Source organism: Enhydra lutris, unplaced genomic scaffold, assembly GCF_002288905.1.
Source record: "Enhydra lutris kenyoni isolate GAN:26980312 unplaced genomic scaffold, ASM228890v2 scaffoldscaffold20, whole genome shotgun sequence".
NCBI lineage: Eukaryota > Metazoa > Chordata > Mammalia > Carnivora > Mustelidae > Enhydra > Enhydra lutris.
In genome coordinates this window covers 25,290,061-25,303,726 of record NW_019154104.1, presented here as the reverse complement: position 1 = coordinate 25,303,726, position 13,666 = coordinate 25,290,061, and positions in this window count along the sequence as shown.

Sequence of the window (13,666 nt, the reverse complement as noted above, 5' to 3'; positions counted from 1 at the left end):
CTATATGTCCATGATCTACTATATGTCCATGATCTACTATATGTCCATGATCTACTATATGTCCATGATCTACTAAAGTGCCTGCCAGACCAGCTGATTTCAGTTGAGTTGGTCAGGAGCACTGGTGATGCTGGACAAAGGGCATGGTGTCTGAACACACTTGGTAAATTACCAATCTAATGGTAAGACAAACGAGGGACATGCTAATCAGCCACTACTAGGAAAGGCCTGGGCGGGGATGGCTCAGTTAACAACACACACAAGAACATCTAAATTCCAGCTCTGCTTATGTCCATTGGTGAACAGAATAAATTCGCAGGATGTTAAGAGAAACTCAACCTCTTGAGGCGCCTGGATGGCTCAGTCTGTGGAGCATCTGCTTTCAGCTTAGGTCATGATTTCAGGGTCTGGGGATCGAGCCCCACATCGGGCTCCCTGCTTGGGGGGAGTCGGCTTCCACCTCTCCTTGCTTGTGCTCTGTCTCTCTCAAATAAATAAATAAAGTCTTAAAAAATAAAATAAAATATAAAATAAAATAAACCCAATCATGGAACCAAAGAAGGATTAGGACAGCTTTGCTGATTCCCCAGCATTGAAGATGTCCTCTGCTTTCTTCCAAGGTTATATTCTTTTACTTACCATAATTAGATAGGATTGATTTTTGTGTCTGATGTAAGGAAGGGATTCAGATTAATTTTTTTCCATATTGATATCCAACTAACTTAATATCATCTGACAAAAGACTGTTCTCTCTCTCCCTTATGGTATTGTCACCTCTGACATAACACTGGAACGAAATATGCACCGGTCTGTTTCTGGACTCCCTTTGCTCTTCTGTTATCCTACTTTTCCATCCTTGTGTCAACAGCACATTGTTAATTACCATAGTTTTAACATAGGTATTGATATCTTAGAGCGTAAGTCCCTTAGCCTTGTTCTTTTTCTATAGTGCCTTAGCTATTGTGATGGCTAATTTCGTGTGTAGACTTAAAGGTGTTTGGAGATGAGATTAATATTTAAATTGGTGAACTTTGGAAGCAGATTGTTCTCCACAATGTGGGTGGGCCTCATCTAATCAGGTGAAGGCATGAATAGAACACAATTACAGATTCCCTCAAGGGAGGGAATTCTCCAACAGACTGGTTTTGGACCTCATCTGCTTCTTTAGCTCTCCTGTGTCTCCAGCCTGCAAGCCTTCAGACTGGAACTCCACTTTTGGTTCTCTTGGGTCTCAAGCCTGCTGGTTCACACTTGAACCAGATTTTGGACTCACCAGACTCCCAAAATCATGTGAACTAATTCATTATAATAAATCTCTTCCTAGTCTACACGCACACACACACATCCTATTGGTTGTTTTTCTAGAGAACCCTGACTAATTCAACTATTCTCTACCCTCTGCATTTCCATATGAATTTTAGAAGCAGTGTGTCAATACTAGAAAGCCCTGCAAGGATTCTGATTTGGATTGTGTTGCATCTGTAGGTGTATTTGAAGAAAGTCAAACATTGTATATCTCTCCATAATTTAGGTCGTCTTTCATTTTTCCTATGTTTTCATTAGATTTATCCTTGGGTATTTAATGCCAGTTTCAGTTGTGTCATTTTAAATTCTGTACTATATTTGTTGCTGGTACAGGGAAATGCACCTGGGTTTTGCACATTGACCTATGTCAAAAGATCTGGATAAAGTCATTGAACGCTAATAGCTTTCCTGATACTTTGGGAAATTCTCAGCCATTGTATCTCTGGTTATTCCTACCTTGTTCTCTCCTCTTTCTCCAGGACTCCAAATCTACCTCGTTAGACCTTTTAAACTATATGGCATGTCTCCTATGCCCTGTTCTGCTTCTTAAAATTATTATTATTTGTCTCTCTGAACTTTGATGTTGGTGTATTATAGCGGCTTATCTTACTGGTCATTAATTCTGGTATTTGCTGTGTCTGATCTGCTCTTAAACCAATCAGATTTCTTAATGGCAGATATTGTATTTATTGGAGCCAGAATGCCCATTTGATGCTTTTTTTTATAGATTCAGACTTTCTCTGATAATCTGTACCCTTTTAACCACTTGTTCATTATACTTTCTACATCCTTGGACATACTAATCAGTTATTTTCAAGTTCTTTTCTGACAACTCTGGCTTGCCGGTGGGTCTTCTTCTATTATCTGCTTTTTCTCTTGGAGTAGTTTTTAAAGGAACACCAAATATTATGTATAAAAGCCCAGAAAAGTCCTAGATAATGTAATCCATCACCCAGAGGGAGTTAACCCTTTCCTCTGCTGGGCAGGTGGAGTGAGGAATGAGGTATTGAACAGCTTAATTCCAGAAGGACAGAACAGAGGCAAGGTTTGGTTCCAATAAGAATCAGCTGATTTACCTCCCATCTGTCCTGTGCCCCTAGTGGGGCTTCCAATCAGGGGCATGGTGGGTCTTGGTCTCAGCATAGAGAGACTACAGAAGATTCGGTTTTGTGTTGGCGAGGAGGGTGTGTCTCTCTGCTCTTTAGCATCCTGTCCCAAGCTGCATCCGTTTGTAAAAGACCTTTAGGGATGGGACAGCAGCCTTGTGTTTGAGGCCCCTCCAGGCTCCACATTTGCCCAGCTGCACACAGAATCAGCAGGTGCTCCCGGGAAACAAGCAGCTGCAGGTGGCCGATGGCTGATGGCTGATGGATGGTGACAGGTCCCTCCTTCCTCCAGAGCCTCGGCTCTTCTCACCGTTGTCTCCATTTTTATGGGGAGGGACAAAGAAGGATGGGGCTAAACACATTTCATTTTCAATTTGGAAAAACAGGGGGAGCCTCAAATAAATTCACAGAAAAGGAAATGCCAACGGCCAGCCACCATGTGAGAACACACTGAGCCTCACAACCGAGAAAAGGCAAACTTACATAATTGTGCATTTTAAACAGGAATATTATGGGCACACACCCACACACGAAAGCACTCAGTAATGCAGAACATTGCCAAGTGCACAGTCCACCTCCTTGGCCATGCCCATTCTCCTCGAGGAGGGGGCGAAATGGAACCTCCTATCAGTTTCCCCAAAATTAGCTAGGAACTTGGGCCTTCCCAAGGAGAGTTTCCCCAGCGGCTTGTTCCTCCAGCCCCTTCTCCCGCCGCCCCCACGTAGGATAGCTTCTCACCTCGTAGGCATCCACTTCTCCAGTCTCCCCCTAGATAGACTCCACCCCTGTCCACAGGTGAGCCCTCCCTGCCCATGCCCCTCCTCCCCTGCAGAGTATCCGCCTGATCTGGTCCTTGCTCTAGATCATGGTGCAGGCTTTGGCCAGGTGGGAATTCTCAGGTGGGCTCTGCCGGGTCTTACAAGCCTGGGCGGGGGAGGAGCAGTTAGTCTGATGGGCTCTAGCCTGTGGACCCAGGGTGGGCCTGGCCTTTCTGATTTAAGCTTCCTTATCGGCAAGAACTAAGCTGCCAGCCATTTCATTAACAAATCTATAAAGTTGGCATTTCTCCCAAGGACAAACACGTTTCCCGTAGCATAGGACAGTCTAAAGCCAAATCGAAGAAACATTTTCTTCGTTAGCGGGGGCCTGTCTCGCCCTTGCAAACTTTGGTCTCTCTTATTGTCAGAGAAACTTTTGATTTCTTTCCTGCTCCAGGGGAAGGAGTATGGGCTAGAGAGCGGCTTTCATCTTTCTTAGGGTGAAATGTGTTTAGCCCCGCCCCTCTTTGTCCCTCCCCGTAAAAATGGAGAGAAAGGGAGCCATGGGTGCTGATCCCTCCAGACACAGTAATAGTTTCCATCTGCCAGGGAGTCAGAGAACCAGGGGACACAGGGCGCAGCCTGGGGCAGGGACTCCTTCCTGCCTCCTCTTTGATCAGAACAAATGGCTCACACCATCTTGTCAGACTTCTGTGATGACTTCCTGCTTGCTTGGCCTTGACTTACAGCATGTGGGTTTATAGTGTCAGGCTAGTATTTAAGGCTTTATATCTTAGTCTCCCCTCTGACCCTGGCTCCCTGACAGAAAGGGAGCTCAGAGTACTTGAAAGCACGTGGGGTTTGCTGTGAAACATCCCTAAATCCAAAGCTCCATTCCAGCCCTTCCTACTTGTGTGACCTTGAGCTGATGCCTTAACCCCTGTGAGCCTCCTACTCCTCACCTTTAAAGCGAAGGTGGTAGCTACCTTTTTTGGTCGTTGTGGGGAAGAGTAACAACATTCTTAAAGCCTGTCTGGCTTGTGATATGGCTTCAGTCAATAGCAATTTTCCAACTGAGGGTAAGATCTCATTTCTCCTTCATCTCTGTGTTGCAGCATGGAAGCCGATGCCAGAAACACTGGAAGTCCACAGCAAATATTTGTTGGACTGAGATGTCCTTTAGTCAGATTATTACCTGGTTCAAAATAGCCCCAGGGAGTGACTGGGAGGCTCTGCCAGTTAAGTGTCTGCTTTCAGCTCAGGTCAGGATCCTAAGATCCTGGGATCGAGCCCAGTATCTGGCTCCCTGCTCAGCGGGGAACCTGCTTCTCCCTCTGCCTCTGCTGCTCTCCCTGGTTGTGCTCTCTTTCTGTCAAATAAATAAAATATTTTCAAAACAAACAGAAAACCAGCCCCAGCCAAGTCCAACAGGAACCCAGAGGTGTGTTGAAACATAACTCAGAGACTCTCTTCCTGCAAATGCCTTGACACAAGTGCACTCAGAAATGAAAGTCTTCTCTGTACAGCAGAGACCCTGGGTAGTGCGAGATTGCAGTGAAACAGGAGAGTTTGGAGGGGTAGACGGAGCAGCACGGGGCTCGCAGGGCCCCTGGGTCCCTGTAACTGCCAGGGCTTACAGAGGGCTCGCTCTGTGACTGGCCTAGTTAGGTGAGCCCAATTGCAAGGTAGGTCGTGCCATCTGATGGGCGGTGGGGCTGCCCTAGGGCACCAGGAGCTCTTCCCCACTGCGGTACAGAGCTTCCTCGCGCATGCGTGGTACTCCACCAGCATCGCCTCTCTGCAGCCTCTCCTCTGGCTCTTTGGACTGTGCTTTTAAATGGATCTTCATTTAATCCATCAGAACGACCCAGAAGGAAGCAATTGGCTGTAAGTGGGTCATCCCCTGAAGCCCAGTGGCAGCCTTCTGATGATGGAGAAATTGGGTCTTTGCAAAGAGCAAGCATCTCACCAAAGGCTAGGATGGGGGGTGGGGGTGTGCCTCATGGGACTTCTGCTGCATGGGCTCTTCTCCTCATTTTGGAGATGAGGACCCGAGGCTTGGAAAGTGACCATCACTTGGCCAAGATCCCAGAGCCGGTTAGCAGAAGAGCTAGAACCTGAACCCCAATTCAGAAGCCCAAAGGGCATGGGGGACACTCTGCAAACTCGATTCTTCAATTGATGGAAAGCAGGCTGCTATGGACAAGCTGGGCACCTGCAACCCCCAAGAACTCAGCAAACCTCTCTGATTACATCGCCAAATGCTAACCCCTCCCATATTCCTGCGGGACACCTAGGGTCCCCTCTTGGGCTGCACTGCCCTAACGAAGGGCATCATCTTATTGAAATTCGGGACCCATACGCTCCAGCTTGTCTAGAAGATGTTCTGGGGATGGAGTGGAGAGCACATTGCAGGAATGTAATGGTATGCAAGAATGACCGGTATGCAAGGTTGTGGTCATGGTTACGGTTGCTTGGAGATTTCAGGTCCTGGGGATGCTGGCCTATGGGTGACTTTCAGGAGGGCAGAAGGATTAAGCTATCTCTCCCTCCCCGTTGTTCATATAAACTTCATGAGGACCTGAGGACCCTCCCACTCTTTAGAATGAGCCTCCCCCACCATGTTTCTGTGTTGGAAAAGAGCAGAGTAGGTGGATTTTGAACTCTCTCTGGAGCTACGTTGCCGGGGTTCAAACCCCAGCCCTGCTATTTACTAGCCACTTGACCTTCAGCAAGTACTTTTTCTGACCAATAGGTACAACGAGAATCCTGATCATCTTGTTAGTGCAACCCCCCTCACCTGCTATGCCTCCCCATCCTCTACTGAAAGGGTCTCAGGGTCCACCCTCCTAATGGTCAGGGGCGATGGCTTCGTTCGGCAAACACGATCCTGCATCTCTGCCCCGGCTCACACCGCCACCCCTCCTGCCATCTTGGAACACTCTGGTTGTCCCTTTGGTTTCCACATCTTGACACTGGCGAGTCTCACCTTTTGACAGAGGGAGGTTTAAAGTGTTAGGTGGAGACATAACCTGCCATCATTCACCTCCCAGAAGTTCCTCCGAAACTTCTGATGGCAGCAGGCATTTGTCCCTTACCATTCACCTTTCTCATCAAAGAAATCTGCGCATTTTGATCCATGACGGGGGATCTGGCTAATGGAGGCTTCACTCAACCCAGAGCAAAAGATGTCATCTGTCACCAGTTGTGCAAACCTTTTCCCCCACACTGGGTTCCGGGCAACCAGGAGAAGGGTGATTTCCCGAAGGGTTCCGTCATTATCTTGCTACGGGGACCTGCTCCAAGAGATGGGCAGGCACAGGGGCAAAGCAGAAGTGAGGAACAACCCCTAAATGTTCCCAGATGGGCAGTGTACGGCCAAGCCCACTGTGCCCTGACCCACAGGGTCCAGATCCGTCCTCATGCCTCCTTTCTCAGTACTGAGAAAGCTCAGTACCCCCGCAAGCTCAGCCCAGGCTTGGAGCAGCTCTGAGCCCAGGTGTACCCTGATTTAGAGAAGGGAGTGTAAGGAGGAGGCCTGGCCCAGCTCCTATGAGGGTTCAGCATCTCCAGGCTGTCTGCTGGCCACAGTGGGTCAGAAATGAGGGTCTGAACCCCTGCCCCATCCTCAGTCCCTGCATCCCAGGAGATCTACCTTAATATTGATAGTGCAGGAGGTACCTTCCAACCCTGATCCTGACCCCCAACATACATGCACGCACACACGCTCATCTTTTGCAGAAACTGGGGTCCTGCCTCTGATCTGGGGCTTTGCCTGGAGCCCTGTTTCCTGATAACAATCTCCCTGACGCTGAGTGGATAACAGAGGCTATGAGCTCCATCTGTCTGATGTTTGGAGCTGGCCTGGCACATATTAGGTACCCAATAAACATCCCAACTACACTCTGGCTGCTGACGGCCTCCTCCCTGCTGCAAGTCATAAAGAGTATGACCTTAGGACTAAGACACCCAGGCTTGAGTTTGCGTTCTGAAACTTAGCAGCTTTGGGATGGCCAACACGCCAACGCTCAACCTCTTTCCTCTAGCTGGTAAGGATTAGCGCTGACATATGGAAATGTGAGCCTGGCTGGGGTCATTCTTAAGGGATGGTCCTGTGAAGACCTACTATTGTAACTCCCTAAACCACAAGTGCTTCAAGAAGGGAAATAAGCCAGAAATCGACATTTTCCTTTAGGAGAAGCAGTAGCTGGGGTTAAGAGAAACGAGATAGCAATCACCTGGACCTCTGTCCGGGGCAAAAAAAAAAAAAAAAAAAAAAAAAAGTCTCTTCTCTGAAATATTTGTGGGACCCTTTGGGTTACAAAGCTTGTGAGTTGGAGTGCTAAGATAAAAGTCTCCATTCAGATCTTTCATACACTCGGAAGCTTCCTGGTTCTTGGTTTAGGAATGCATATTTCTTGCCTGCAAATAGGGTTTGTCTTTATCTCTTTTTTAAAATAGAAATCGGTACTGGGACGCCTGGGTGGCTCAGTGGGTTAAGCCTCTGCCTTCAGCTCGGGTCATGATCCCAGGGTCCTGGGATCGAGCCCTGCATCGGGCTCTCTGCTCAGCAGGGAGCCTGCTTCCCCCTCTCTATCTGCCTGCCTCTCTGCCTGCTTGTGATCTCTGTCCGTCAAATAAATCAATAAAATCTTTAAAATAGAAATCGGTACTGTATTCTGTATAGACTTCAAGTTTCGTGAAACACACTTTCCGTTATAGGAGCTGGCCTGTAAGCATGGTCAGTGTATGAGAGGACTGTTTGTTAAATTAAAATGTGAACATTCAGGATTTATTTTTGTTTGTATTGTCTTTAAATCCCTTTCCTGCAGTGCCTGGGTGGCTCAGTTGTTTAAGCAACTGCCTTCAGCTCGGGCCATGATCTCAAGGTCCTGAGATTGAGCCCCACATCAGGCTCCCGGCTCAACGGGGAGCCTGCTTCTCCCTCGGCCTCTACCCCTCTCCCTGCTCATGCTCTCTCTCACTCTTTCTCTCTCAAATAAATAAAATCTTGAAAATCTGTTTCCTCTTGTCCCTCTTTCCCTGGGTCCTGTGTTCTCCAGCAGCAGGGGTAACTCGCTCTGCCTTCAGGTGTTGGTGAGGGAGGACAGCTTCCTCTGCTGATTCTGCCTGTCATACTGATGGATCACCAGCCTCTGTGGATAATTTCAGAACCTTAAACACAACCCAACACACAAGAGGAGCCATTGCAATTATTGCTATTAATTCCCCGCATATATAAATGCACCTACTTAGGTGCCAAATTCACCTCTTGGCTGGCTCTGTGTCCCTTGGCCTTCTGTCACCTGGCTTTCATTAATTCCTTCCACCAGGATTTATCCAGCCCTGGCTTTGTGCAGGGCATGATTCTGGGTGCTGCGGGTCCAGCAAAGAATGAGACAGACGTATAAGAAAGCAACTGATTTCTGTGCCTTGATTTTGTATCCTGCCACATTACTGAATTGCTGAATGAGTTCTAGTAGTTTGGGGGTGGAGTCTTTTGGGTTTTCCATATAAAGTATCATGTCATCTGTGAAGAGAAAGAGTTTGACTTCATCATTGCCAATTTGAATACCTTTTGTTTCTTTTTGTTTTCTGATTGCTATTGTTAGGACTTCTAGTATGATGTTGAACAAGAGGGCAAGAGTGGGCATTCCCTGATCTCAAAGGGAAGGCTGTCAGCTTTTCCCCATTGAGGATGATAATCACTGTGGGTTTTTCATAGATCAATTTTATGAAGTTGAGGAATGTTCCCTCTATCCCTATACTTTGAATCGTTTTAATCAGGAACAGATGCTGTATCTTGTCAAATGCTTTTTCTTTGTCAAAAAATGGGCAGAAGGGCACCTGGGTGGCTCAGTGGATTAAGCCTCTGCCTTCAGCTCAGGTCATGATCTCAGAGTTCTGGGATCGAGTCCCACATCGGGCTCTCTGCTTGGCAGGGAGCCTGCTTCCTCCTCTCTCTCTCTCTCTCTCTCTCTCTGCCTACTCGTGATCTCTCTCTGTCAAATAAATAAAATCTTTAAAAAAAAAATGGGCAGAAGACATGAACAGACACTTCGCCAAAGAAGATATACAAATGGCTAACAGACACATGAAAAAATGTTCATCATTGTTAGCCATCAGGGAGATTCAAATCAAAACCACATTGAGATACCACCTTATACCAGTTAGAATGGCCAAAATTAACAAGACAGTAAGCAACACGTGTTGGAGAGGATGTGGAGAAAGGGGAACCCTGCTACACTGTTGGTGGGAATGCAAGTTGGTGCAGCCACTTTAGAAAACAGTGTGGAGATTCCTTAAGAAATTAAAAATAGAACTACCCTATGACCCTACAATTGCACTACTGGGTATTTACCCCAAAGATACTGATGTAGTGAAAAGAAGGACCATCTGTACCCCAATGCTCATAGCACCAATGGCCACGGTGGCCAAACTGTGGAAAGAGCCAAGATATCCTTCAATAGACGAATGGATAAAGAAGATGTGGTCCATATATACAATGGAGTATTATGCCTCCATCAGAAAGGATGAATACCCAACTTTTGTAGCAACATGGACGGAACTGGAGGAGATTATGCTGAGTGAAATAAGTCAAGCAGAGAGAGTCAATTATCATATGGTTTCACTTACTTACAGAGCGTAAGGCATAACACAGAGGACACTGGGAGATGGAGAGGAGAAGTGAGTTGGGGAAATTGGAGGGGGAGATAAAGCATGAGAGACTGTGGACTCTGAGAAACAAACTGAGGGTTTTGGAGGGGAGAAGGGTGGGGGGTTGGGTGAGCCTGGTGGTGGGTATTAAGGAAGGCATGTATTGCGTGGAGCACCAGGTGTGCTGCATAAACAATAATTCTGGAACACTGAAAAGAAATAAATTTTTTTAAAAAAAGGAATGAGACAGACGTGTCTCTCCCTGCTCTTATCTGTGGCCATTCTGGTGCATAGATACAGCTGGTGTACTTCTGAATGGTGTGGACATAAAGCATGGTAATGGGCTAAACAAGGCACTAGATCAGACCCTGTGGTCCAGGCAGACATGGGGAGGGGTGCGTGCGAGCCGGTGGCCCACGTGGAGGAGGAGCTGGCTGTGTGATCTGGGGAAACACGCTCCCAGAAGACAGATGTGCAGTGTGAAGGAGCAGGAGCAGGACTAGCTTCGGGCTGTTTGAGGACCAGAAGGGCCAGAAGAAGGGAGAGTGAGCTCAGCTGAGATTAGGAGGTCGGTGAACAGCAGGTGTCTAGGGCCCTGGAGGCCAGGAGTCATTCCAGGCGGTGAGAGACAGAAGAGAGATGGCTCCACCCACCTGCTGTGTGAAGAAGAGGCTGTAAGACACGAGGGCCGAAGCCCGAGAGCCCAGAGAGAGCATGGAGGTGGGTGCAGAAGCCCCCATGAGAGACACGATGGCCTGGACTGGAACGGAGGACAGGCTGGCCCGGGGATGTGTTTTGGAGGTCAAGGTCAGAGGACCAGCTGGCTGACGGAGATGTGGTGCTAGAGGAGGAGAGGAGGGACAGCTGCCCAAATGCCCGCTCTGCCAGCCTTCCTGGACCTCTCCCAAGCTGTGGGCAGGGCCCGCCTCCCTGCTTCGGCCCCCTCCTAGCTCCATCCTCCCTGCCCCGACATTCCAGAGCCCCTGCCCCTCTGCCCCCCACCCACACCGCCCCACCTTCTCTTCTGACCAACCCCAAGAAGGACAGTGGGATGTGGGGAGCTTGGGGCCGGATTCCACAGTGACAGCTGCTCCTGGCCCAGCGTGAGTGTGCCCGGGATGTAAATCTGTTGTCTCCATGGATAACACGGGGAGCAATTACTCATGCAGATGAAAACCTTTCATTCCTCTCCTTGACAGCTAACAGCTCAAGGAGCCTTTACTATGTCAGCCCTCTGCTGGGATAGAAGCTACTATTTTTGATCTGTAGTCTCTGGAATAATATAAGGCAGCACCTGGTTTAATAATGAGCCTCCAGTTTTTGGCAGAGCCCCGGAGTTCCAATCAGGGGTAGGAGAGAGGCAAAGAAGGGCGAGAGAGTTTCCAGGAAAGAGCATCTGAGCGCTGCAGGGGAGACTTACTTCAAAGTCAGGGGAAGTCAGACATGGCACCGGCCTGGCCACTGAGATGACACAGGGGCTCCAGGAAGAGGTGGCACAGCAGAGGGCAGGGGTAGGGGACGGGGCCCAGAGCTGGGAGCCAGGGCCCGGGGTTCCAAGCCAGCGCCTCGTTACCTCATCTAGCCATTTGTTCTAACGGCAAGCGTTTAGTACGCACGTGCCGCCTGCTGGGTCCTGAGCCCATTCCAGTTAGGGCCGAGCAGGGGTGAGTGAAGGGGGCTGAGCTAAGTAAACAGAAAAATTACAGCACAAGGTGATCCACGGGATGGGAAGCCCACACGGATGTGGGTACTGCCTGCAAGAGCCCAGAGGAAATAAGGTCTAAGCAAAGGCTTTAGGACAAGGTGGGCACAAGTAGAGGGGCGGGAATTCCAGGCAGAGGAAACAGCATAGGCAAAGGCAGACGGCACGGTTCAGGGTGTCACTCGGAGCACCGGGTAGCTGAAACAGGGATTGTGAGGTGTGGTAGGCAGCAGTAATGCCCCAATACTCACACCTTTGCCAGGTCCCCGGCCCTTGAGCGCGGGAGTGGGATTCAGCGTTCACGCTGCAAACGCTGCCACGAGCGGGCCTCTTGACTTTGCCCACCTCGGCCTCCATCTCTGAAAAACCAAGAATGGGTACCTTCCTGACTCAGCATGTGTCCGTGCAGTGCCTACTGAGCACCGGTGACCAGCCAGGGTCCTTCCCGTTGCAGGCTCCAAACGAGCTGCTGAGTGTGGCTAATAAGCGTACTGACAATATACACACATTAGGTCAGATTATGTAGTCATGCTCTGTTACCTAATACTAGAATAGAGCTTCATTTATCAGGGGTGTCTTCTAGACCAGGTCCTAAACTGAATGGTTTATATCCAGTGTCTCATTATATCCCCAACCCAAGCGGAGGTAGTATTGCCCTTAGCACGGGAGGAAGGGAAGTCTCAGGAGGGGACTCTGACCCTGGAAAGTTCTGGGCAAATGCTTGGGATTAGCCCCGGTGGCCGCCCCCTTTGCATGTGGGGCTGGGCATGCTGTGGGTGCCTCCGGCTGGTCAGGAATGACTGGCTGAGGGTGGACAAGTCAGAAGGCCTGTCCCCTACCTCGCAATGGGACCTTGACCAAGTCACTCCCCATCTGGGTGTGGGCGTTAGAGAGAGGACAGATGCTAAAAGTCTTTGGCGAGTTCTCAGAGTGCTGATCAAATTTAAGGAGCGGGTATCTGGGGGAGAGGACCGTCAGGACTCAGAGCCCAGGCCTGCCATGCTCTAGCTGTGTGACCTAGAGTGAGTCACTCAACCTCTCTGAGCCTCAGTTCGACTCCGTTTTCCAGTCTGCACAACAGGATTGCTCTGAGGGTACAGGAGACAGTGCAGGCAGAATGCCAAAGCATGGTGCTAGGTTCCCGCTGGTGTGTGATGAATGACGGTGTTATAGAGGAGCAGGCTGGGTGTTAGCCCCATGTGCCTGCCTTCTGCTGGCCCCAGGCACGGGAAGCATTGCCCAGGAAAGAACCTGTGGAATCGAATGAAATCGACCAGCCCCAGGTAACAGCCCGTGTGTGGTCGTGACACGAACCCCCGTGCCGTTAGGGTAAAACCCAAAGGCAAGAGACTGTGCTTTGCCCACATGAAGGCAGGAAGCCCAGTGGTGACCAGGGTTCCACTTGGGGCAGAATCTGTTCTCTTTCCCTCCAGACTAGAGTCAAGCCACATGGAGGGAGCTCTCAATCTGGGGAGGTCACAGACTGGGTCTGCAGGGGAGGGGTTTGTAGCAGGGAAAAGTCCCACCAGGGGTCAGAAGACCCTGGTGACCTCTGGCACTTCACCTCTCCAGACCTCAGCCTCCCCATGTGTCCATCCAGGATCCCGTGGCCCCAACCTCCTCCTGCGTGTCCCTCTGAGTCCCATCCTGTCAGTGGCTTTGGAGTCAGATAGAACCTGACTTCAAATTCTGGCTCTGCCACTTAGAAACCACAGGAACTGGGGTGAATTCCCTGACCTCTGTGGGCCTCCTCCTCTGTGCAATGGGGTGATGCCGCTTCCCTGGCATCATTTTTTGTGGGAATAGAGTGGGACACTGATGCCTTAGTGGGCAAATATGCCAGGGACACATAAGGTATCATTTTTTACCTTTTGTATTTTCAATCTAGAGCTGAGTTTAATAGGTCACACCAGCTGGGAGGAGCTCTCTCCCCTGAGTCCACCCTAAAGGGTGGGTTAATTAGTACCGAAGGCTGAGTAATGGCCCCCAAGATGTCTATACCCTAATCCCTGGAATCCCTGAATACGTTAATTTCATGTGTTAAAAGAGACTATGTAGGTGTAATCACGTGAAGGATCTCGAGATGAGAAATTATCCCAGATTAAGGGGATGGGGCCAGTGTAACCATAAGGATCCTT